Genomic DNA, 25,324 nt, shown 5'->3' with positions numbered 1-25,324 from the left:
CGCTCTCTCTCCCCCGCTACTCTCTCCTCTTCCATCCTATCATCTCTTCCCTCTGCTCAAACCTTCTCCAACCTATCTCCTGATTCTGCCTCCTCAACCCTCCTCTCCTCCCTTTCTGCATCCTTTAACTCTCTATGTCCCCTATCCTCCAGGCCGGCTCGGTCCTCCCCTCCTGCTCCGTGGCTCGACGACTCATTGCGAGCTCACAGAACAGGGCTCCGGGCAGCCGAGCGGAAATGGAGGAAAACTCGCCTCCCTGCGGACCTGGCATCCTTTCACTCCCTCCTCTCTACATTCTCCTCTTCTGTCTCTGCTGCTAAAGCCACTTTCTACCACTCTAAATTCCAAGCATCTGCCTCTAACCCTAGGAAGCTTTTTGCCACCTTCTCCTCCCTCCATGGTGCTTGCCTACGGAGCTGTGAGGGGAACGGCACCTCCGTACCTTCAGGCTCTGATCAGGCCCTACACCCAAACAAGGGCACTGCGTTCATCCACCTCTGGCCTGCTCGCCTCCCTACCTCTGAGGAAGTACAGCTCCCGCTCAGCCCAGTCAAAACTGTTCGCTGCTCTGGCACCCCAATGGTGGAACAAACTCCCCCACGACGCCAGGTCAGCGGAGTCAATCACCACCTTCCGGAAACACCTGAAACCCCACCTCTTTAAGGAATACCTAGGATAGGATAAAGTAATCCTTCTAACCCCCCCCCCCCCCCCCTTAAAAGAGTTAGATGCACTATTGTAAAGTGGTTGTTCCACTGGATATCATAAGGTGAATGCACCAACTTGTAAGTCGCTCTGGATAAGAGCGTCTGCTAAATGACTTAAATGTAATGTAAAAATGCTCTGGGGTTTTAGGGCTCTGGTCAAAAGTACTGCACTGTATAGGGAATAGGATGGCATTTGGGATGTAGACTGACTCGAAAGCTGTAGAAAAGACCATCACTTTCTCTGTGCTCTGTGACTGTAGTAGCAGGGCTGTAGAGGAAAAAAAACGGACTTTCTCTCAGTCCTGTCAATGGCATTAGTTTAGCACTTTCTTTCGTATTTGACATGTCAGTCTCTTCAAATTCGCTCTCATTTGTCTAAATGTTGCTTGTATGTATTCATGAAACCCTGACAAAGACAGCTTGCTGTCGAAATGTTGGTGAATAAATTACTGCATCGGAGTGTCTATTCTTTTTCTTTTAATGTATGTATTTTGATTACCTGCTGAGAAGCAAATTGCCCTTCCAGGATGATAAAGGTTTCTATTCTCCTCTCTAGAGTCCTTTCCTCATTTAGCAACACATTGGCAGTAGCAGCACAGTGACAACAGCCTTGACTACAGTTTACATTCTTCACACATTTTACATAACGACATCATCCAGCCACTGGTTTCTCTCATTTAAATTAACTTGATAATGTACAAAATAATGTATGTATGGAAAATGGAGGGATGTCCATGAATTGTGTTAATAGTTAGAACAATGAAGATCTGTTATCTGTGTGGTTGCAACACTATTCATTTAATATAATATGACGGTCTCTCTATTGTTGTCCTGACATACACCACTTAATGTTTGTTTACTAATGACAACAGCCATAGGTGATGAGCCTTGACCGAACAGTTCAAATGGACTCAATATTACTGGATGTCAGAAGTGTGTACTTAGAAAAACCGATATACATTATTGGGTTCACTAGCTAATGCAACTACAAAATTGTTGTGGTGGGCTTTGCTTGATGGTGCATCAAGCACTGTAAAGTGTGTTTCAACCCATGTGAAATGCGTGGGTAAATGAGGATTTATTTAAATACATTTGGAACATGCTGAACAGCTGAAGGCACAGCAGGGTGACAAAAGGAGCACCTGTAGTAGCTAGTCTACCCTTCACTGCTCCTCTCTGAGAGATTTAAGAGATTCGAGAGCAATGATGAAGGTGAATAGTTGACACATCACCACATCTGAAATGTGGCTGCTGCCAGTGGAGTGACAGAGACTTCACAGAGGAAGAGAGGCACAGGGTACACACACACACTGAGGGAAATGTGGGCAAAATGTGGGTATATTCAAATGTTGACACATTTAGCTTTGCTAAATCTCCTTTTTGAATGCTGAGTGAAATTAAGCCTAAAAATAGGCTTAAACTATTTTTCCCATTCTAACTACCCATTCCCTCCACTAAAATTACCATATTTTCGAGGCACTGGTTAATTCACATCTTAATCCGGACACCACCTCAGTAGATGGTTTGGTTGGTAAACAATATGGTAATCAGTCTGTGCTCAAGCAAAAACAGACCTTATCTGTACCAACAGCTTTCCTGTTTACTACCTACTTCTAAAGAAGAAGAAACCGGGTGCTCTGCACATTCACTATAGAACGACAGAGGGGGAGAGAAAAGGGAAGTACTAACAAGGCGAGCACACACAAGTTTAATAAGACAGTGTTAGACCAAAAATGAGTTGCTCTGCAATGCTGACACATCAAAACCTCTCCTACGTCTACCTAACTGACATTTCCCCAAGTACACACAGACACAATTAACTAAGCAACTACTTAGATTTTTTTTTTTTTTAACAATTAATTAGATAAACAGATTTAACAATAGAAGCATTTTTTTTTGTTGACTTGTGGCATTTTGACCCATGAAAACTTTTTTCAACCTTTTTTAAGGGGTTTCCCGGGTGGGGCAGCGGTCTAAGGCACTGCGATAGAGGCGTCACTACAGACCCGGGTTCGATCCCGGGCTGTGTCGCAGCCGGCTGCGACCAGGAGACCCATGAGGTGGCGCACAATTGGCCCAGCGTCATCCGGGTTAGGGGAGGGTTTGGGCGGCCGGGATGTCCTTGTCCCATCGCACTCTACCGACTCCTTGTGGCAGGCCGGGCGCATGCACGATGACACGGTCGCCAGTTGTACGGTGTTTCCTCCGACACATTGGTGCGGCTGGCTTCGGGGTTAAGCGAGCAGTGTGTCAACAAGCAGTGCGGCTTGGCGGGGGTCGTGTTTCGGAGGACGCATGGCTCTCGACCATCGCCTCTGCCGAGTCCGTACAGGAGTTGCAGCGATGGGACAAGACTAACTACCAATTGGGGAGAAAAAGGGGGAAAAAGTAAAATACAATTTATACAAAATATATATATATATTGTTTTATCTAGTCTTTTTTGTGAACTTACACACCTCAGTCTTCAGTATCTGTTTTGTTCCTTTGATGTAACAAGAGTAAAAAGTTTTTTTTTGGTGACTTAAGGATGAACTGTGTATTATGCCAACTATTACAGTGAGTTGTAGCTTGTAATAATCCGCACACGTGCACACACACACTTACCATAGGGAGGTGCAGGTCTGTCAGGCACGTTTTTCTTTGGATGCATAACAGGATTGTCTGGCTTCTTATCCCAGCATAAGAAAAAAAACAAAGCACACAAATCCAAAATGAACACTTTAAAACATAGTTATTAAACAGAAGCTTTAAAGAGCCTACATTTTGTCTGGACAGTCATACAGTGGTTCTCTTTCAGTCAGACAACTTTGGTACAACATAAACTCAGCTAAAAAAGAAATGTTCCTTTTTCAGGACCCTATCTTTCAAAGATCATTCGTAAAAATCCAAATAACTTCACAGATCTTCATTGTAAAGGGTTTAAACACTGTTTCCCATGCTTAAACAATTAATGAATATGCACCTGTGTAACGGTCGTTAAGACACTAACAGCTTACAGACGGTAAGCAATTAAGGTCACAGTAAAGAAAACTTAGGACACTAGAGAGGCCTTTCTACTGACTCTGAAAAACACCAAAAGAAAGATGTCCAGGGTCCCTGCTCATCTGCCTGAACGTGCCTTAGGCATGCTGCAAGAAGGCATGATGCAGATGTGGCCAGGGCAATAAATTGCTATGTCCGTACTGTGAGACGCCTAAAACAGCGCTACAGGGAGACAGGACAGACAGCCGATCGCCCTCGCAGTGCTAGACCACGTGTAACAACACCTGCACAGGATCGGTACATCCGAACCTCACACCTGCAGGACAGGTACAGGATGGCAACAACAACTGCCCGAGTTACACCAGGAACGCACAATCCCTCGATCAGTGCTCAGACTGTCCACAATAGGCTGAGAGGCTGGACTGAGGGCTTGTCCAGACATCACCAGCAACAACATCGCCTATGGGCACAAACCCACCGTCGCTGGACCAGACAGGACGAGTCACGGTTTTGTCTCACCAGGGGTGATGGTCGGATTCGCGTTTATCGTCGAAGGAATGAGCGTTACACCGTGGCCTGTACTCAGGAGCGGGATCGATTTGGAAGTGCAGGGTCCGTCATGGTCTGGGGCAATGTGTCACAGCATCACCGGACTGAGCTTGTTGTCATTGCAGGCAATCTCAACGCTGTGCGTTACTGGGAAGACATCCTCCTCCCTCATGTGGTACCCTTCCTGCAGGCTCATCCAGCATAACAATGCCACCAGCCATACTGCTCGTTCTGTGCGTGATTTCCTGCAAGACAGGAATGTCAGTGTTCTGCCATGGCCAGCAAAGAGCCAGGATCTCAATCCCATTGAGCACATCTGGGACCTGTTGGATCGGAGGGTGAGGGCTAGGGCCATTCACCCCAGAAATGTCCGGGAACTTGCCTTGGTGGAAGAGTGGGGTAACATCTCACAGCAAGAACCGGCAAATCTGGTGCAGTCCATGAGGAGGAGATGCACTGCAGTACTTAATGCAGTGCATCCAAACCAGTTATGTTTGCTGTTTCTTTTTTTTGCTGAGTTTATTATGGGGAGTCGCGACTTCGGTTGAAGGTTCTACAATCATGCCTGACTAGGCCAATGAAATCCCCACCTTGCTGGAAGCCCCGCGTTCCAAAGGTGATAAGCGTCAAGCCGGATTCATTCCTTAACTTATTCCGCTTTTCACCTAAGTGTGAACAGGAACAATTCTCGCTACTAAAACAAACAATTGGAACAAGAGGGTGTCTTACATTGCGCCAACTAAACTGTCCCTTAGTTCGTAAGGTTCCCATAAGTTTCTTAATCACAAACAATTACCTATTCTTCAAATTGCTTGGCCTGGCTATATCAATAAGATGGCTAACGCGACCGAACGACAAACAAGCTGGGTTCGAGTTTGCGACCATGTCTTGGTGGTTCCGATAGTGACTTCCTGAGTTGCGGAACGTGGAGATGGTTTGGGTCGTTGGTCGGCTTGAATGTCTCCCGGCTCCTGTGCGCTCTGTCGCCGGTTACGGGAGATTACTCGAGGAGAGAGGGCAACCAGGTTCTGTGGGTATCCCCCTGCTCCCTGTGTCTGCCTTAGTTATGCACCTCTTGCCTCTCTTCCCAAAACAGTCCAGGTCCCACCTCGGTGATCTGGTCCTACGTAGACTTTTGAGACCAGGCTAGCTAACAAGCGCTGCATACTAGCTATTCCTGCCTCCCCACAGTGGAGTTGCTTGGGTAGCTTTCTTGTTTAGTATACGTAGCATTAAGTCTCTTGGTTATTCTAAACGGACCGTGCTGCAGTCAAAGAGGTTAGCTAGCCTAGCTTAGGCTAAAGAGCCTCCTGACAATGGCAACCCCATTCCTACTTAAAATTCCTGGAGTTGGAGGGATTAGAGAAAATGGGGGTGGCATGCTCCTCTAATGAGGAAGTAGTCCCCAAGCAGCTGCACCGCTCCACAAAAACATTACTGTGACACCAGTGCCCCCAAGTTTTGTTACGACAAAAGGGGTACTATGTCAGCCATTGCCGGAGCCCTCTGTGCCCATAAGGGGGCTGGGCTTCATGCAGCCTGTACAATCTCACGGAAGCACAACATGTGTTGGAAGCATTTCCATGTTTAAAGTCCCTCTGGTACCCCACATTCCATGGTGTTCACATGGTTAAATGGGTACATCAATCTCCACAGGGTGGGAGTAACAAGTTGGATGATTTGCTCTCTGTCTACAAGGGTGCACCCCTGCCCCATAGGTGGCACATTATTGAGATGCATTGCTGATTCCTGCCTGTAGGCTCACTCTTCCCTATGAGGTGTCTAGTGACGCAGGTTATCGGCCCTGTAGGTGATTGATGGTTAGTAGCGAAGTCGAAGGAACTAGCAGAGTTGGACACAACCATGCTATTATCCCATATACAGTCTCTGTGGTTCATATGAACTCCAAAATGTCCCAGTCCACAATGTTGCTCCCCGTCCTGTCAGACGGCACCTCACGGGAGGCTCGCTGTCTGCTCTTACTAATGGCGCACATGCGCAGTATTGCCTTGGATCATGTGAACAGTAACGTCAGGGTGCAGGTTAAAATTTGTTGTGTGTCCCCCAATGTTTCTACAGCAGCATCAAGTTGACTGTTCCCGAGGCCTCAGTGCCCATTTTCAAGGGTTATATCCTCCTGTCTCCAGAAGCTGTCAACCCGAGTGGTTCTTATGTCGGAGATCCAGGACGGCTGGTACAGACGTTATTACCTGGTTTCGAAAAGGGACGGGACTTTGCATCCCTTGTAGACCTACATGGCCTTAGCAAGCACCTAAGAGTGTAAAGAACTTAGAATGCTCACGATCTTCTGGCTATTACAGCCGATTGGCTGGTTGCGGGGAGGCAAGCAGTGTTAGACACATCCATGCTACTGTCTCTAGGGCTAGGCTTCATTAAAAAAAAATGAAAAAGAGCTGTCTGACTCCATCTCAACGCATTACATTTCTGTGTCTCGAGCTAGACTAATTCGCATACGTGCTTCTCTATTCCCACGGTGGGTTTCCCGGGTTCCGGCGGCTCTGCCTAGCAAATTTTCAGCTGGGTCACAGTGCATTTTTGCCAGAGCCTACTGGAGGTGATGGAAGTCCTTCCCCTGGGGCTATTGTTAATGTGGCCCTTCTAGCGCTGAGTGCTAGCCACTCGCAGCCAAGGCCGGTCGCGTCGGGTGTCTCTGTCAGGCCTTTGGGTCATTGCCCAATGATGGGACCTTCTGCTAATGTCAGGGGGCTCCCATAGGCCAAGTTGTATCCCGCAAGGTGCTCACGACAGACGTACCTCCCCGAGGAACGTACTGCATATCAGTTAACCAGAGCTACTAAAGGTGTATCTGGCGCTCAGGCACTTCCCCCTGCTTTTGTCAGGCCAGCTTGTGCTCGTCAGAAATGACAATATGTCAATGGTGGCCTGTATCAACAGACGGGGAGAGACTATCCCTCCTAACCTTAGCTCGCTCCCTATTGCCGGGGAGCAGTGCGCACATGGTCTCGCTTTGGAGATGCATGTCCACGGTTGCCTCAACTTGGGTGCAGATCTTTTATCCAGTTGGGACCCTCTCTCTCAGGAGTAGAGGCTGAATTTTTGGCAGGGCTGATGTTTATCTTTACGCATTGCAAGAAATTATCACACAGTCATCCAGAACAGCTGGTACTCTCGTGCATGCTTCTGTGTTGCTTGCCTCGAAGCGAGCATAAAAAGTCATTTAGCTGGTCTGGTAGGCTCACGTCATCTGGGTTTCCCTTTGTACAGTCCGTAATAGTTTTCAAGCCCTGCCACAACCGACGGTCGTCAGAGCCGGAGTAGTAGGATTCAATCTTAATCCTGTATTGATGTTTGCTTGTTTGATGGTCCATCTGAGGGCATAGCGGGATTTTTTTAATAAGTGTCCGGATTAGTCTCCCGCTCCTTGAAAGCGGCAACTCTAGCCTTCAGCTCAATGCGGATGTTGCCTGTAATCCATGGCTTCTGGTTGGATTATGTACGTACGGTCACTGTGGAGACGACGTCGTCAATGCACTTATTGATGAAGTCTATGACTGAGGTGGTGTACTCCTCAATGCCATTGGATGAATCCTGGAACTGCACATGGAAACAAAGATCATACTTTTTTGAGAAATGTCCTCTGGTCTGATGAAACAAAAATAGAACTGTTTGGCCATAAGGACCATCATTATGTTTAGAGGAAAAAGGGGGAGGCTTGCAAGCCGAAGAACACCAATCCAACTGTGAAGCATGGGGGTGGCAGCATCATGTTGTGGGGGTGCTTTGCTGCAGGAGGGACTGGTGCACTTCACAAAATACATGGCATCACGAGGGAGGAAAATGATGTGGCTATATTGAAGCAACATCTCAAGACATCAGTCAGGAAGTTAAAGCTGGGTCGCAAATGGGTCTTCCAAATGGACAACAACCCCAAGCATACTTCCAAAGTTGTGGCAAAATGGCTTAAGGACAACAAAGTCAAGGCTATCACAAAGCCCTGACCTCAATCCTATAAAAAATGTGTGGGCAGAACTGAAAAAGTGTGTGCGATCAAGGAGGCCTACAAACCTGACTCAGTTACACCCAGCTCTGTCAGGAGGATTGGGCCAAAATTTCACCCAACTTAGTGTGGGAAGCTTGTGGAAGGCTACCCGAAACATTTTGACCCAAGTTAAACAATTTAAAGGCAATGCTACCAAATACTAATTGAGTGTATGTAAACTTCTGACCCACTGGGAATGTGATGAAAGAAATAAAAGCTGCAATACATTATTCTCTCTACTATTATTCTGACATTTCACATTCTTAAAATAAAGTGGTGATCCTAACTGACCTAAGACAGGGCATTTTTACTAGGATTAAATGTCAGGAATTGTGAAAAACTGAGTTTTAATGTATTTGGCTAAGGTGTATGTAAACTTCCGACTTCAACTGTAGCTTCTCTGTTCTGCCGGTCAATGGAAAATCCCGCCAGGTCTATATTATATAAAAAATTGCACTGTTGGTTAGGGCTTGTAAGCATTTCACAGTCAACCTGTTGTATTCAGAGCACGTGCTCTGTGAGGGACATCCTTATGTTTCTACAGGAGTTTTTCGAGCAGGGGCAGGCATTCTCTACGTTAAAATTGTACATGGCCGCTATCCCAGGGTGTCACGTGGGAATTGATGGAGCCTCACTGGGGGCCCACCACCTGGTTTTGAGGTTCCTGGAAGGTGTACGTCGTCTCAGACCAGTCTCTAAACCTATTGCGCAGCACTGGTTTTGGAGGCACTTTGAGCCTCTAGATCTGAAGATCCTATCCTACGAAACCTCCCTGCACATGGCTTTGGCCTCGGCTAAACGTTTTGGGGACCTCCACACGTAGTCTGTACACCCTCCTGTACTCAGTTCGCCCCTGGGTGACTAAGAGTTTTTGCTTCCGAATGTCCTGGCTATGCCCTATAGGTCCTTAGCTGCCTACTTTTGTTTCTGAAGAGCAACAGAAGTTACATGCCCTGTGTCCGGTGAGAGCTTTAAACAAATACGTTGAACGGACCCGGGATGTCCGGTAATGTGATCAGCTTTTTGTTCAGCTCACGGCAGGAAACTCTCTAAGCGGTTTCTCTCCAACTAGATTGCGGAGGCTATGTCCCTGGCATATAGCAGCAAGGGGCAAGGGTTACCTAGTGGTGTATGCGCCCACTCCACCAGGGGTCTGTAAGCTTCTTGGGCGTTGTTTAAAGGGTTGACTATAGGAGATATTAGTGCTGCGGCGAGTTGGGCATCACCACACACTTTTGTGAGGTTTTATCTCTTGGATGTCACTGCTCTCAGTGTGCTTACAGCTGGGGCAAGGGAAAGTCACTAGGCAGTGCACGTAATATCCACACTGATGCATCTGGCGGGGCCAGGTCTGGGTGGTCTGCTATGGACCATTTCATTTAGTATTTTTGGGGGTCGGCTTGGGGAGTGATTATCTTTCTCCATAGTATGTTGTACCAAAGTTGACTGACTGAAAGAGAACATAACTTTATGACTACAACTAAAAGTTCCCTGAAGGAGGGAAACGAGGTATAACAGCTGTTTGGCCCCGCGTCGCCTGTTCCTGGGCTCGGTGAAGAGCGGTAATAAATTAAGGAATTAATCTGAGCCTCACGCATATCAGCTGTGGAAAACAGGGTTTCCAGAGAGGCAGGGATTATTAGATCATTCGAAGGAAGTTGCGAGAGTACGATATATATTACTTACATCCACAAAGCACTCTAACTTACATTGTTTGACATTTGACTAAAGTCTGCAAATCCATCCTTTCCTCCAAAAGCATTGCCATCAAAAGAGTTCACTGTTCCAAAGTCATCTACAAGAACATTACAGCCATAAACACACTTATGAAAACAACCGAACACTTAATATGGAAATATATTGTGAACAAACTAGCTACTAAACACTGACTGAGCCTGAAACTACAAATTCACAATAATTTGAGCATTTTGCTTATTCTAAAAAGCCTTAGGTGCTATTTCCAGAACAGGGGGTATGTGGCGTGACTGTTTAAGTTTCCATGACTTGCCAAACCTGAAAAGCCTGAAGACTGACGTATTCATCTGATTCATCTAACTAATTACAGAACTGAGGTGGATTACTGTTAGCAGCATTGTGATGGAGTTGTTTTCAAAACACTGTGGTATGCCTTTTGAAATACCGGGAAAAAAATTGACCAAAAAATAACAAATTGTAACAAAATATGTTTGTTGTTACTTCGGAGCTATTGTGACAATAAAGGAGCGCATTCATGTGTGTTACTGTGTTACGCAGTGTTTTCCTTCCCGTGGCATAGCTCTAAGTCTCCCCCCCCAGTGTGTGCCTTATTCCTGTGGAGGTCTGTCGTTTCACAGGTGCGTAGGAGTGTGTTACCCCTAATTTAAACCAACTTTCTCCTCTTTCAGTGAATAAGGCATAAGGGCGATTCCATGCCAGCGGGAGCTGAAATATTGTTGGTATCTCAGATTGTTCTGGCAATTGTCACATAGAAACTTCATTAGGGAGGAAGTATGTTTGAAATGCTTTTTATATTTGTAATCACAATCAATTTTTTAGAACATCATGATGAAAGTGGCCATTTTAGGCCCATTTTAGACCTATACATGCCTCCTGTAATACAATATGATATGTGAACCGTACATGATACAGACAACATATTGGTGTCATAATATATCCCTTATAGTGTGCTCTAATATATGGAGCATGACTTGATTTTGAAATGTAAAAAATCTTATTCATTTATTAATTTTTAAAAAATTCAAAATAATTAATTTATTCAAAATAAATATCTAAAAACTACAGTTTTTGATTTTGTTCATTTTAAGACATTGTTTGGAACAACATACTCTACAAGTACATCAAATTTGCAGAGTGGACTCTCTGCTAGGTCTGAAAGTATGATCAATTTTATGAGCGCCACCAACACAGTGAATGGGAAAATTGATTCAAAGGGAACTCCCTCTGCTGGTGACTGGTTGAATGTCCAATCCTAAAGGAGGGCTGTGATTGGTTTATGACTTATAATGTAAATTACTATGTATAAAATGGGTTATATTATTAAAAGTACCAGATAGTGTACACTTCACATTTCCAGAGTAGGCTGAGTGTTCAAATCATTAAGAACACCTGCTCTTTCTATGACATAGACTGACCAGGTGAATCCAGGTGAAAGCTATGATCCCTTATTGATGTCACCTAAATTTACATCAATCAGTGTAGATGAACGGGAGGAGACAGGTTAAATAAGGATTTTTAAGCCTTGGGACAATTGAGACATGGATCGTGTATGTGTGCCAAGACAAAATATTTAAGTGCCTTTGAACGGGGTATGGTAGTAAGTGCCAGGCGCAGCGGTTTGAGTGTGACAAGAACTGCAATGCTGCTGTGTTTTTCCACACTCAACAGTTTCCCGTGTGTATCAGGAATGGTCCATCACCCAAAGGACATCCAGCCAACTTCACACAGCTGTGGGAAGCAACTCAATATTAGGAGGGTGTTCCTAATGTGTACACTCAGTGTGTCTTTTTGCAGGCTAAATCAATAAGGGTAGTTTTGAGATATTAATAATAATATTTTTTTATGTTGAACAAATGAATGTGAAAATGTATATTTCAGAATATTGACATACTCCATATTTGAGGGGAAACCAAATGTGCTGCATCATGTCCGGTTCACAGATCATAGGTTCTTACAGGAGGCATGTATAGTTAGAAAAAAATTAACTAAAATGGCCAATTTCATCATGATTTCCAATTTGAATCTGGCGGAGATTTGTCCATAATGCCCACCAGTTCAACAGTAGGGGATCAAGGGAATGTACAGGGGATAGAGAGGAGGAAGGAGAGAGAGGGCGGAGGAGAGCTGAAGTGTTAAAGCAGTGTTGCCAGTGTTCTGGTGTGCTGGACACACACACACAACACAGTTTCTGTTATGTTCAGCCTACGCTGCACCTCCTGTTTTTCCAGGGTTATTTTTAGTTGGCCAGCAGTTAAATGCGTTGGTAGCCTACTAAATATAGACCAAGCCACAGGAAAATATGAAGCCACTGAGTTTAAATTGGATGCCATTAAACTTCTCACGAGACACCAACCCTGATCCGGTAGCACCCCCCACTGAGTAGCATAGCTAGCATAGCGTCACAAGTAACTTGTAGCATCTAAATATCGTTAAATCACAAGTCCAAGACACCAGATGAAAGATACAGGTCTTGTGAATAAAGCCACCATTTCAGATTTTTAAAATGTTTTACAGGGAAGACACAATATGTAAATCTATTAGCTAACCACGTTAGCAAAGGACACGATTTTTTTACTCCCAACAGCTTTTTCCTGCGTCAGTAGCTATCACTAATTCGACTAAATAAAAATATATATAGCCACTAACCAAGAAACAACTTCATAAGATGACAGTCTGATAACATATTTATGGAATTGCATAGTTTTTTGGGGGAAAAATTTGCATTTTTCAGGTATAAATCACAGTTCTACATTGCAGCTGCAATCTGAAATAGTGCTGACCCAGCCAGAACAATTACAGAGACCAACGTCATATAACGAATTACTCATCTTAAAACATTTCAGAAAAATACACAGCGTACAGATATTGAAAGCCCAACATCTGGTGAATCCAAACAATATTTCAGAGCTATATAGCTATAGCTATACCAGGCAGATTCGGCTAGGCGCCCACGGCCAGTTCACATGCACAACAGATATGATATAACATCGTAAATTGGGTCTTACTATGGCTGATCTTTCATCAGAATGTTGATCAAAGTGTCCTTTGTCAAGATGAGTCGTTGGTTCCGTTCAGAATTGTTCCTTTCCCACTCCATTTAGCACAGGTACTGGTCGAGTGGCACGGATCTCTCAAACGTAAATAAATTCAGACAACGGAACACCACAAAACTCCCGAAAAAATTCAAATAATCTGATTAAACTATATTGAAAAAACATACATTACGATGATCTGGTCACATGTATCAAACAAACTTCGAGACGGAGATAGTTTTCATCCATAATGGCCGCACAACAGAAGACAATCGCAGCTACAAGTCGCACGATTTAGACAACCGGAAGTTGTCGGTCACGCCAAAGAATTAGCTCTCATTTGACGTCAGTCCCAGATAAACAAGATATTTTTCCTCTGACGTCCTCTTGACACCCAGAGGAAGGCCAATGAGGTGTGTTTCGGGTCATAGGGGGCACGACCATATATAGGCAGAGCGTTGAAGCTGGCATACACATCTTGCTTTTTTCTTCTTGGTCATGGAAAGTGCTGTCAAATGACTTCTGTATCACTCAGAGACAAAATTGAAACGGTTTTAGAAACTAGAGATTGTTTTCTTTCCAATGGTATTATTTATATGCATATAGTAAGAGCAATAATTGAATAAGAGGCAGTTTAATCTGTAGAGCAAATTATGCTAATGGAAAAATAGCACCCCCTGTATTCTCAAGAAGTTTTTAACTAATGCCAAGAAATAAAGTCTAAATGTAACCAGGGCAGGAATGAACGAGAGCTTTTCTTCAGAAATCTTGCACAATTCAACTGACTTTCTCTCTCTCACTTAATGATCTAGAGATAAGGGTATGATTATTCTGTTCTGCTTCTAAATCTTGTGAAACTCCCCCCGAATTACTGTTTTGATATTTTGACAGCTTGTTGTAAAACACGGAACATGATCTCAATAACTGATAAGGTGCTGAAAAGTCAGTTATATCTAGTTAGTTTTCAACCTAAATGTAATTTACCTTACACCAGATCATTACAGCTAAAGTGTCACCAGCAAATAGCACCCCACACCATCACACCTCCTCCTCCATGCTTCACAGTGGGAACCACACATGTGGAGATTATCCGTTCACCTACTCTGCGTCTCACAAAGACACGGCGGTTGGAAACAAAAATCTCACAATTGGATTCATCAGACCAAAGGACAGATTTCCACCGGTCTAATATCCATTGCTCGTGTTTCTTGGCCCAAGCAAGTCTCTTCTTATTATTGATGTCCTTTAGCAGTGGTTTCTTTGCAGCAATTTGACCATGAAGGCATGATTCACGAAGGTCTCCTCTGAAGAGTTGATGTTGAGATGTGTCGGTTACTTGAATTTCCTCTTGTGGAGCATTTATTTGGGCTGCAATCTGAGGTGCAGTTAACTCTAATGAACTTATCTTCTGCAGCAGAGGTAACTGGGTCTTCCTTTCCTGTGGCAGTCAACATGATAGCCAGTTTCATCATAGCGCTTGATGGTTTTTGCGACTGCACTTGATGAAGTTTCAAAGTTCTTGAAATGTTCCTCATTGACTGACCTTCATGTATTAAAGTAATGATGGACTGTCATTTCTCTCAACTTATTTGAGCTGACATAATATGGACTTTACCAAATAGGGTAAAATCTTCTGTTTATCTTCTGTATACCACCCCTACCTTGTCACAACACAAAATAAATTCCACAAATTAACTTAAGGCCCACCTGTTAATTGAAATGCATTCCAGGTGACTACCTCATGAAGCTGGTTGAGAGAATGCCAAGAGTGTGCAAAGCTGTCAAGGCAAAGGGTGGCTACTTTGAAGAATCTCAAATATAAAATATATTCATGATTTGTTTAACAATTTGTTGTTTACTACATGATTCTATATGTGTTATTTCATAGTGTTGATGTCTTCACTATTATTCCACAACATAGAAAATAGTAAAAATAAAGAAAAACCCTGGATTGAGTAGGTGTCCAAACTTTTGACTGGTACTGTAGGTACAAAAAAATAGAACAGTTTTAGACATAAGTGAGGCCTGAAGTGCTTTCTTAACCTAAAATAATCATTTGTAATTTGTATATTTTTACTCAAACCTCCTTTGGGCTGGATTAAATGGGCTCACAGGCCGGATGTGGCCGTAGTTTGCCCACCCCTGGACTAGCTCTTAGTGCCAACGTGGTGTGTGTGGTGTAAAATAAAGGTTGTGTACAGCAGATGAGAGGTAGCTACAGTATATATTGGACTGTACATTCGTTTGAGTGCCTTCCTTGTATTTATACTTCAGCTACGTTAATCTATTTTTATTCCATTGAGCTCCATCTTTGATTGTATTACTTTACTACTCCTTTTGTTCTATTCTTACAGGCCATTATCAATAAAATGTCACAATACGATGCAGTGCGTTCAATTAGGCTGCTGGGGATAAATGTGTAGTTCTGACTATGCTCTTCAAGAGGTGATGATATTACAACCAAAAAGTGAATGTTATTTAACAATCCCTTGAAAATGACACACAGTTGTCAATGGTTTTAGCGGAGATGGGGGTCTCCTTGGCCCCCAGCAGGCAAATCGAACACTCTGCACCTTATTGTGACTTTTTATTGATAACGACATATTGTTGTCGCATTGAGAGGTGAACCTACAAGTAAGTAAACACGGCTCATGTCTACAATGTGCATTCTGTATGACAAATAAACTTGACTTACCTCTGCATTTGAGAATTTTTTTCTTTTATACAAATCCCAAATATAAATTAATTGACCTGAAAGGCTACTAAAGTGTGACTTTGTCCTCTTGTTTCTTGGATAATTACATTGTTTTGTTCACAAGCTAGGTTGTTTTTCAATATTTGTTTGAGTTTGCTGCAACTGTCTGCTGGTAGTGAAGAGACACAGATTCACATCTCTGACAGACATGGAGTGCCCTGTCACCATGTTTTTTTTGCACCACCCCTTAAAGGTGCAGCAAAAAACGTCTTACCTAATGACTCAAATATTTGCGTGTACATTGTGCTTGATTGAACATGGAACACTCCAAAAACCTTTTAGTAGTTTCTTATCAGTAAAACACCCAAATACTTTAATTTTGCTCCTAAATGTATTTGTGTGCGCCTACATTTCAACGTATGCACTCCTTGTAAAAAATGTCAGCCCTGAACTACAATAACAAATAAGATGCATCACTCCGCATTTTGTAGCATGGTAGGCACTTTGTTGATTCTTGATATTCAGTTGTAAAACTGTATCTGTTTTTACTATTGTACCTTAGGGATTTTTGAAAGTCGGGACAATCATATTTTAATAATTTTTTTGCATTATTTTAGCTCAAAAATTACATTTGGGAGAATTTTCTAAGAGGAAAGATTTGCTTTTGGAATTTTCAAAAGATAAGTAATGTTATTAATTTCCATGTCCAGTGGTTCGTTCTTTAAAAGATGCAGCGTACTGCAGCACAGCTTGCGTGGTGCCGCAGAATTTTATGCCACATTATTTTAGAGCCAACCACTGGTACCATTAATGCTAGTTAGTGCTAGTTTGACCACCAGAGGGCATCATTGAGAAGCATTTGATAGCCTTCAATAGTGGCTGTACTAGAGAATTTAAAACCTTTTTTTGTAAGAACATAGTATATGGGACCAATTTTAAGAAATTTTGCTTAATTAATTTCATTAATAATATGGTGTTTCTGTTCCAAAAAAAAAACGAAAAACCCTCTGGGTTTCTGTTAGGATGGAATGGAAAATATGGCGCTGTACAACTTGATGGTCGGGAGGCTACAGTACTGGGCTACTTAGCTAAAGAATCCCTATGTCGTGCGGGCATGCGGAAGACCGAGGTTCAATTCCCCGATGGGGAGGAAGGAGTAGGCTGTCCTGGTAAATAAGAATTTGTTCTTAACTGACTTGCCTTGTTAAAGTAAGGTTACACTAAGAGCGTAACATTTCTACACCATAATTGTAGTCTAGCCAATATCCAAACGGAGAATCAGTCAAAATAAAAATCTCATTGATTTATCAAGGACCAGTCCCTGTGCTTGTCTCAGAGCAGCACAAAACGGTGCTAAAATAGTTGTAGGCTATTGCTTCAAATCCTATTGCTTCTAACTTCAATATGCTCTTTAAAAATATAAGACTTACACAATTTTTATTAGCACATTACTCAACACTAGTGAGACTCATGTCGTCTACGGTAGGCCTACAGCATATCGAAAAATCTGACGTGACTCTCCGCCAAAAGCCACCTCATGGGTCTCCCGGTGGAGGCCGGCACGGGTATCTGTAGCAACGCATTTTGCATTGCGATGCAGTGCCTTAGACAGCTGTGCCACTGGGGAGGCCACATCCACAAAGTATCAAAATACAGGAAGGTGTAACAACAGTTTTGGTAAGTAATACTGAGGTCGTGCACAATTATCAGTTTCTATTTAGGTTTATGTCACCCATTCATTGTCAGAGACACAGTAGGACCCAAAAGCATACTCAGTGCTCTAACTCCCCCTTGCGCTGGTCTGGAGCAATGAAGTGGTGACGCAGGGTACCGTACCTAACCACAAATTACCTCTAAGTACCGTAGCATAATCACAAAACTTTTAGTGGAGCAACCACTGTAGGCTCTATGCCTGGAAATTCCCTTGTCTGGAGCAAAGGATCCCAATTTCAATAGCTCCAAAAAGTGCTAATTTTTTAAAATAAAATAGTTCAAATTAACATTCACTGAAAAAGGATCTTATGTAGTTTCTTGAAATAGCACTCTCGGAATTTAAAAAAATTGGTCCAGAGATTTGGTCAACTGTCAGATTTGTCTGAAAGCCTAAATTAATCAGGAATGTCCTCATTACATGTAGGGCAACAAGGTCACTCATGGTCTGTAAAGTTATCTACTTTACAAAAAATATTGAAATCACCATTGTCACAAGCAGGGGTTGTCTGCCGGGCAGAAAATCTTTGCCAGTGTGTGTTTCAGTGTTTCTGTTAGAAAAATTTGGTGCCGGACATGACCGGAAAGACTTTCATTTATCGGACATTTGAGAAATTACCGGACATCCATATGCATTCAGATCAGACCTGGCTCAGCCAGCGCCATCAATAAACGAGGAATATTGGTCAAATGAGCCACATTTACGTGTCCTTAAATAGTCTATAACAAATTACAAAAACACTATTTATTGTGTTTTGATATGTAGCATAAGGAAAACTTTATAGCCTTTAAAAAAATAAATGTAAATATTTTTTTTTTACTAAAAACAATAACTGTCACCTCGCGGTTCAGCTGTCGGAGATTTGAGCACTAAAGGCAACAGGGCATTGCATACACAGGCTTATGATATATATATATATATATATATACATACACACACAGTGCATTTGGAAAGTATTCAGACCCCTTGACTTTGTCCAAATTTTTTAAAATTACACACAATACCCCATAATGACAAAACAAAAAACTGTTTTTTTGAATTATTTGCACATTAACAAAAAATTAAAACAGAAATAGCGACTTTACAAAAGTAATCAGATCCTTTGCTATGAGACTTGAAATTGAGCTCAGGTGCATCCTGTTTCCATTGATCATTCTAGTTTCTAAAACTTGATTCGAGTCCACCTGTGGTAAATAAAATTGATTGGATATTATCTGGAAAGGCACACACCTATCTATATAAAGTCCCACAGTTGACAGTGCATGTCATATCAAAAACTAAGCCATGAGGTCGAAAGAATTGTCCGTAGAGCTCCTAGACAGGATTGTGTAGAGGCACAGATCTGTGGAAGGGTACCAAAAAAAAAATGTGCAGCATTGAAAGTCTCAAGAACACAGTGGAACCACCAAGACTCTTCTTAGAGCTGTCCACCCAGCTAAACTCAGTAAACAGGGAGAAGGGCCTTGGTCAGGGAGGTGACCAAGAACGCAATGATTACTCTGACAGAGCTCCATAATTCCTTTGGAGATGGGAGAACCTTCCAGAAGGACAACCATCTCTGCAGCACTCCACCAATCAGGCCTTTATGGTAGAGTGGCCAGATGGAAACCACCCCTCAGTAAAAGGCACATCCCACTTGGAGTTTGCCAAACGGCACCTAAAGGACTCTCAGACCATGAGAAAAAATATTATCTTGTCTGATGAAACCAAGATTGAACTCTTTGGCCTGAATGCCAAACTCCACGTCTGGAGGAAACCTGGCACCATCGCTACGGTGAAGCATGGTGGTGGCGGCATCATGCTGTGGGCATGTTTTTCAGCAGCAGGGACTGGGACCTAGTCAGAATTGAGGGAAAGAATAGAGCAAAGTACAGAAAGATCCTTGACTAAAACATGCTCCAGAGCGCTCAGGACCACAGACTGGGGTTAAGGATCACCTTCCAACAGGACAACTACCCTAAGTACACAGCCAAGACAATGCAGGAATGGCTTCGGGACTAGTCTTTGAATGTCCTTGAGTGGCCCAGCCAGAGCTTGGACATGAACCCGATTGAACATCTCTGGAGCAACCTGAAAATAGCTGTGCAGCGACGCTACCCATTCAACCTGAATGAGCATAAGAGGATCTGCAGAGAAGAATGGGAGAAACTCCCCAAATACAGGTGTGCCAAGCTTGTAGCGTCATACCCAAGAAGACTCTAGGCTGTAATCGCTGCCAAAGGTTCTCCAACTAAGTACTGAATAAACGGTCTGAATACTTAAGTAAATGTGATTATTTCAATTTTTTATTTCTAATAAATTAACATTTTCTAAAAAACTTGTTTTTCCTTTGTGATTATGTGGTATTGTGTGCAGATTGATGAGGGGGATAAAAAACAATGTAATACATTTTAGAATAAGGCTGTAACCTAACAAAATGTGGAAAAAGCCAAGGGTTCTGAATACTTTCCCGAAGGCACTGTATATCACACAATTAAAAAGACAGATAAAACTTAATTTAGCCAACAAATGCCTCAACATAATTAGACAAAACACATTTTGCATATTTAAAGAACTGGTTTCAATTAATTGGTTTACAATAATGACAATGATATACAATAATAATAAATGATAAAACAAATTATTATAAATACATGCAAGTTCCAAAATTGCATCCTACCTGAATAGCGAGTTGCACAGTAGCCTTCATATTGCCGCGCCAACGTTCTTCTCATCTTAGTCCACCACAATATTAAAACTAAGGACATTCCTCTTGTAGATTGTTCACTTTAGGCATAGTCCTTTTTTCTCTAACTTTGGTTTTACATCAATGAAAAAGGCCTCCATCTTCAAAATCAACAGTAGCCTAGGTAAGGCTCCTTTCTAGCTCTCTCAGCAGCAGGCGCACCTGCGCGCAAGGAGTGCTGCTGAAGCACGAATTCGCTATAGACAGCCTCTCCGGGACAATTTGGCTGGCTCCAATTTTATTTATCGCATTTTCATTTATTTATTTTTGCCAAAAGCCGGCAATTAGGCCTACCGGCTAACAGAAACCCTAATGTGTGCGTGTGTAGGCAACATGCTCGGTCCATTTGGAAGTATAGTCTAGTAGCCTACTGATGTCACAAGCATGATAAAAAAAATTAGGGAGAGAGATTTTCAATGGATGGAATGGATTAACCTTTTCAACGCTAGTTAAGGATCTTAAGGATCCCTTACAAAATAGTTTGTGGCATATTTGCTGCAAACGAAATAGTGTGACAATTTTTTTTGCCAGAAGTTTGCCACTAGTGGTGCATCTGCAGCAAACCTTTGGCAACAATATTTATTGCCACGAATGGCAAACAGTTCGCCAGAGGTTTTTTTCTGGCAGACAATTCTCTCAAGATTCAATCTGTGGCAAAAACATTTATTTCCACTAATGGCAAACAGTTTACCAGAAGCCGTTTCTGGTGAACACGAGTTCCAAGACCAGTAACCATTGATGACCAATCAGGGTGAATAGAAACATCTCTATTCAAAATGGAAACCAAGCTATTTAGATAGCTAGCTAGCTAACTACCTACCTACCAATGTTGTGTGGTGAGTGTCTAACTTATTAGACTTCCTAATAAACTTAAACATTTTATTAGCTAAATGATGCCTAGTTAGCAATGTCTTGTTTTATGGGATAGAGTGAAACATTTTGTTGATACCAGTTTCAATCTGTCAGAGCCACTGTCTTGCTAGCGCTTAGCTAGCTATCATATTGTTGCACAATTAATAATGTGATAGGTTGTTAGCTAACTAAAAACATTTTGGGGTGAATAGGTTGCTGCCTTTTAATACCATGTCAAAATCCTAGTGTCATGGTTCAGTAGCATGTTAGCTAACAACAGCTAAGCAACAATATGAGTTTATTTGACATCAAAGCAAAACTTCACTTTTGCAGATGGATAAAAAAAGAGATTGATAAGGTAAGCAAATGCATGTATTCTCATAAATGTAATTCATTCTTTGTAAAAATTTGGTCTTTCAATTAGATCTTTCATTGCTTTACACTAGTAGGAGCTAGCTCATCTTGATCGTGTAGTTCCTTCTCTCTTTCTAGAAGCAATCAGTTACAAGGAAAAATACAGATTGAAGCCTTCAATCAAACTGAGGACAGAGAAATGTGTGTGCACCAGACAGGTCAAGACTTCTTGCATGCTGGGTTGTTTGGATGTCCAAATTGCTGGGTTGCAGGCATTGGGTCAATAGTTTAGTTGTTTTCTGTAAAAAAAGGTTGGATTGTTGGTGCTGGGTTATTAAGGTTGAGCAAGTGTCGAGACCTGGCAACTTAAAAAAGTATTCTATTTGTTATTTTTTAAATGTTATTTAACTAGGCAAGCCAGTTAAGAACAAATTCAGCCTACCGGGGAGCAGTGGGTTAACTGCCTTGTTCAGGGGCAGAACGACAGATGTTTACCTTGTCAGCTCAGGGATTCGATCAGCAACCTTTCGGTTACTGGCCCAACGCTCTAACCACTAGGCTACCTGCCGCCCCAGGTAGTGCGACTTAGTGACTGACTGGGTGGAAACCAGCTAACTTTATTTCCACAAACTAAGGGTGTTTGGCTGACTGAAAACGGTAAGTAACAAACGTTACGAACTATGAATTTGATGGTCATTCAGGTTAAATAGGACAACCTATCAGAATTAGGTGGTTTGAGCGTTAGTTAACGACCATTAGCTAGCCATTTTCTGTGCATATACCTCTGGCTGTTGTAACGTTTGCTAGCTAACATTAGCCTCGCTACTAATGCTCGCGAGGCTATGTTATTGGCGCGTTTTCACAGAACATTGCTAAATGTACAGTGGGGAGAACAAGTATTTGATACACAGCTGATTTTGCAGGTTTTCCTACTTACAAAGCATGTAGAGGTCTGTAATTTCTATCATAGGTACACTTCAACTGTGAGAGACGGAATCTAAAACAAAAATCCAGAAAATCACATTGTATGATTTTTAAGTAATTAATTTGCATTTTATTGCATGACATAGGTATTTGATCACCTACCAACCAGTAAGAATTACGACTCTAACAGACCTGTTAGTTTTTCTTTAAGAAGCCCTCCTGTTCTCCACTCATTACCTGTAGTAACTGCACCTGTTTGAACTCGTTACCTGTATGAAAGACACACTCTCACACTGTCCACACACTCAATCAAACAGACTCCAACCTCTCCACAATGGCCAAGACCAGAGAGCTGTGTAAGGACATTTTGCTGGTTGTTTGCTTAAGCTATTCAAGTATTTTCTGTGCTATATATAAGGGATAATGTATACTTTATAAACGTAGAAAAGCATGCCAAATTGCTAAGGAAATATGCCCTGGAGCTTTACAAAGCGCTATAAAATAAAATAAAAGGTTGAGATTTTTATTACACATTTTAATAATCTAATGTAAGACATCAACAATAAACACCTTTAAACACTTGTTGGACAATAAACATGGAGGCAACATCAATTCATTTAGTTGCATTTTATGGAAAGATTTAAGAATGAAAAGGTTTCTTCTTTACATGGTGTGATAGCAGACATATTTGGTCTATGAAAATATATATTTAAAATGTTAATACTAAGAAAAATATTTGTGGGAAAAATGTACAGGTTGTCCCGTCTTTCAAGAATCTCTTATCTAAATTATTTACTTTTAACATTGGAGTCCTGTAAAAAAAAAAAAAAAAGGGGGAATTGAACAACATTACTAGAAATAACAGAAACTAGAAATACATCTATTGTTTTAGAAACATTATAAAGCATGCTCATCCATTATTTGTGATTTTTGGTGTATTTATGGCAAAATATATTTTGGCTGGTAAACAATGTGAGTAGCTGGTAGATTTTTCCATCTACCTGCCACAGTGGCTGGTGGACCAAAAAGTAAATTTCCCATCTTATACCCAACCCTGCTTACCTGTAGGCTTGGAGCTGGGCCAGGAGCTGTGGGAGGTGAAGAGAGCACTGCAATCAAATGGACTGCCACTGGGCTGAGACAGAGACAATGAAAGGAAGATAAAAACACTTAAAAGGCCCAGTGCAGTCAAAAATTTGATTATCCTGTGTTAAACACTCACCAGCCAGTTTATTAGGTACACCAGCCCATTCACAAAAACAGATCGCTCCTACATATGTGGTTTGCTATATAAAGCAAGCAGACAGGCATCAAGGCATTCAGTTACAGTCCGATTGAACGTAAAATTACCTAAGCAACTTTGAGTGTGGTATGATTAGGGCTGTGGTGGTCATGCATTTTGTCAACTGGTGATTGTCATGCAAATTACTGCCGGTCTCATGGTAACTGACCGGTCTATTAACATAAACACGTTTAGCATCTCCTGGGTCCATGCATAGCCCACAAGCCACTGATGCAGACCTTTGGAACATCTACATTTAAAAAAGAAATAAAGCCATTTAATATAGCCCACACCATCACAATAAATCCATCATTTATTTTAGACAGGTGTAAAGAAACATGATAAGAAAATTTTGCCTATTTCAGAAGAGCAGAATAGCATATTCTAAATTGTCCTTATGTTAGGCCCTGATCTGGCTATGCCATGGGCTACACTAGTTCATTTAGCAGACAAAATTTGCTTAGAATTCCGTGGCATTATTTTATAGCATGAAGAATACAATTGAACAAAGCTGAATCAAATTTAAAGGATATTTTCCCCAAATGATTTCAGAGGGAGTGCTCACATGGGCAATTGTGTGTTTAGCAGTTAACAAAGAAACAGGTCTTCCCTATATGCTTAATTTAGAGTTATTTATGCAACTTTAGTTTTGATACAAACGTCAGGCTATATGTTTTGATTTTTAATACATGATGCGACAAATGATGATTTGAAAAAAGTCGCATGAAAGGCATGAGATCTGCTGTTACTTGCGCAGGTTGCACATATTTCATCTCATTCACAATTTGACAAGCAGTTAATAAAATTCTTATCCATCAGACTATTCTTAATTTAATCTAGTCTTTACATATTGCCTACTAAAATATATGGAATTCTTTTTTTATTTAGAATTCTCAGCTAGCTAAAAGTCACTTGGGGCCCAGAGAGGGGAGAGGTCAGGCTTGTCTTTTACATGTCTCTGGTAATATGCAGAATATCAGAAAGGGAGCGGTCAGAATGGAACATTGTCTTCATATGTGAATGTATCTGTTAAACCATGTGAAGGGATGGCGTGATTAAGGGGTAACCAACTATCTCTTGGCTCCACAATGTCTGTGCGCAAGTCACTCCCCTCAGTGAGCTTGTCCAGGAGTGGGGAGAAGAGTGGGTTTACTTGAGATGGGAGAATAGAGTTGACAATTGAGTTATGCCTTGGATGAGGTAATGTTTTGGTACTATGAAGTACCAGGAACGAGATTAGAACCTCGTCTTAGAGACCAAACTGAACGATAATTTATAGCTAATGCTATCTGGCTATGGGATACTCCTTTCTCAAGTAAAAGGCCCTTTGTGAAGTTTTCCTAAGATCTGTGGTTCGTCATGTAAGTTGAGAGGGGTGTATCTTTGCTATAAAAGATCTCAGTTACCATTATATTGAGACTCTGAACTTTTCATTAGAGATAGTGAATTGTTGAGAGTCAAATGCTATTGCAAAAGCTTAATTATTATTAAAGGTGAAGTTTAAGTATAACTCTGACTGGTGTGTGGTTTGTAACTCTCCTCATTTGGTAATACAGGAAATTGCCACGACATTTGTCATATTAAAAAAGATTCTACTAATGTCTCCAGTCATATAACACGTAGTAGAATTGCATGAAATGTGTTTAAATAAGGTAACATTTTTCCCATGAAAAGAAAGAAAAAACTTATCCAATTTAGCCTATCGCAGGGATCGTCAACTATATAGACAGCCGCGGGCCATTTTTTTTCTTGTCTGGATAGTCGGGGGGCCGG

The 25,324-nt window shown here is 41.9% G+C and overlaps 1 long non-coding RNA gene across 10 annotated transcripts in view; it reads right to left on the bottom strand.

The window, feature by feature from the left end:
• The window catches only part of LOC139560533 (uncharacterized), a 67,827-nt gene that overhangs the window by 27,105 nt on the left and 15,398 nt on the right, over positions 1-25,324 (bottom strand). For 3 of the 10 annotated variants that reach the window (XR_011671973.1, XR_011671971.1, XR_011671970.1), the window contains exons 4-5: positions 23,332-23,404; positions 3,313-3,376 (exon numbers count right to left, since the gene is read on the bottom strand). This is a non-coding gene — a long non-coding RNA (uncharacterized lncRNA). Of the gene's footprint in view, positions 1-761; positions 3,066-3,312; positions 3,377-22,881; positions 23,082-23,331; positions 23,405-25,324 lie in introns of those variants that run through there. The other 7 variants (XR_011671975.1, XR_011671974.1, XR_011671978.1 and 4 more) reach the window with 6 other exon arrangements.

Source organism: Salvelinus alpinus, chromosome 30 (assembly GCF_045679555.1).
Source record: "Salvelinus alpinus chromosome 30, SLU_Salpinus.1, whole genome shotgun sequence".
NCBI classification, from domain to species: domain Eukaryota; kingdom Metazoa; phylum Chordata; class Actinopteri; order Salmoniformes; family Salmonidae; genus Salvelinus; species Salvelinus alpinus.
This window is presented reverse-complemented; position numbering and strand designations above follow the sequence as displayed.